The sequence below is a fragment of the Mandrillus leucophaeus genome, unplaced genomic scaffold (assembly GCF_000951045.1).
Source record: "Mandrillus leucophaeus isolate KB7577 unplaced genomic scaffold, Mleu.le_1.0 Scaffold121, whole genome shotgun sequence".
NCBI classification, from domain to species: Eukaryota; Metazoa; Chordata; class Mammalia; order Primates; family Cercopithecidae; genus Mandrillus; species Mandrillus leucophaeus.
In genome coordinates, this window is record NW_012100432.1 from 4395773 (window position 1) to 4397905 (window position 2133).

Sequence of the window (2133 nt, forward strand, 5' to 3'; positions counted from 1 at the left end):
TGGGGATACTGTGTGTAGGAGCAGCCAGGGCAGAGAGTGCTTTCCAGTCTGCAGGCAGGTGGACCAGGAGGAGGCCAGCATTTGTTTCCAGTCTAAAGGAAAGCCCAGGGTGGGGACCACAGGCAGCTCCCAACCTGCCTCTCAAGAGTAATCTGGGGGGATGAGAAAATGCTCCATGGCTACAATATCTCAGTTTCCCTCCCTTCTTAGACTATGACCTCCCCAGGCTGTGAAAATGAACTGCTGAAAACAAACCAACCACCATCTGGTTTTGAGCCTCATTTGGAGCAAAAGCAGAGGAGTAGACCAGTTGGCTGCACATCTCCCCAACACCCTCCCACCCTTTTCCCTTTTTCTCTCGGACTTGTTCCTAGAACTCAAGCTTGTGTGTAGTACAAGAATGTTTTGAAATATTCGATGATGTGCTTATTCTTTCTTGCTCTCCCCTTTTAGGACTATTGCTCTCTCTCTTCCACAAAGTCTTGCTATTCAAAGTGAGATTGTGAAGCCAGGCATAGCAGCTCACGCCTGTGATCCACGCACTTTGGGAGGCTGTGGCGGATGGATCACTTGAGTCTGGAGTTGAGGCCAGCCTGGCCAAAATGGTGAAACCCCATCTCTACTAAAAATACAAAAAATTAGCCGGGCATAGTGGCACACATCTGTAATCCGAGCTACTTGGGAGGCTGAGGCAGGAGAATTCTTGAACCAGGGAAGTGGAGATTGCACTGAGGTGAAATCATGTCACTGCACTCCAGCTTGGGTGACAGAGTAAGACTCTGTCTTAAAACAAAAACAAGAACAAAAAACCCCCAAAGTGGGCATGAGAGCTTCCTGGGCCGTCAGCATTGGCATCATCTGGGAGTTTGTTAGAAATCTGGAATCTTAGACCTTGCTCCACACCTCTTAAGTCAGAAACTGCAGTTGAGTGTAGTCATGTACTGAATAATGATGTTTTGGTCACAGGCCAGATATATGATGGTGAGCTCATAAGATTACAATGGAGCTGAAAACTTTCATCATCTAGTGATGTAGGCATCTTAACATTGTAGCATTACTCATATATTTTTGGTGATGCTGGTGTAAACAAACTGATACGGTTTGGCTATGTCCCCACCCAAATCTCATCTTGAATTCCCATGTGTTGTGGGAGGGACTCAGTGGGAGATAATTAAATTGTGGGGGCAGGTCTTTCCCATGCTGTTCTTGTGATAGTGAATAAGTCTCATGAGATCTGATGGTTTTGAAAAACAGGAGTCTCCCTGCACAAGCTCTCCTTTTGCCTGCTGCCATCCATGTAAGGCATGACTTGCTGCCTTCCACCATGATTGTGAGGCCTCCCCAGACATGTGCAACTGTAAGTCCAGTAAACTTCTTTCTTTTGTAAATTGCCCAATCTTAGGTATATCTTTATCAGCAGCATGAAAATGGACTAATACACAAGCCTACACTGCCAATCATATAAAAGGATAGTGTACATGACTATGCTTGGTATAGAATACTTGATAACAGTTGACTATATTACTGATTCTTGAATTTACTATACTATACTTTTTTATAATTATTTAGATTATACTCCTTCTACTTATTAAAAAAAATTAACTGTAAAACAGCCTCAGGCAGACCCTTCAGGAGGTATTCCAGAAGTCATCATTGGAGATGACAGCTCCATGTGTATTATTGCCCCTGAAGACCTTCCAGTGGGACAAGATGTGGAAATAGAAGACAGTGATATTGATGATCCTGACCCTGTGTAGGCCTAGGCTACTGTGTGTTTGTGCCTTAGTTTTTTGTTGTTGTTGTTGTTGTTTTTGTTTTTATTTTGTGAGAAGGAGTCTCGCTCTGCTGCCAGGCTGTAGTGCAGTGGTGTGATCTTGGCTCCCTGTAGCCTCCAGTTCCTGAGTTCAGGCAATTCTTCTGTCTTAGCCTCCCGAGTAGCAGGACTACAGGTGCATGCCACCATGCCCAGCTAATTTTTGTGTTTTTAGTAGAGATGGGGTTTCCCCATTTTAGTAGAGATGGGCCAGGATGATCTTGATCTCTTGACCTCATGATCTGCCTGCCTCAGCTTCCCAAAGTGCTGGGATTACAGGTGTGAGCCACTGTGCCCAGCCCCGTGTTTCTTTTTTTTTT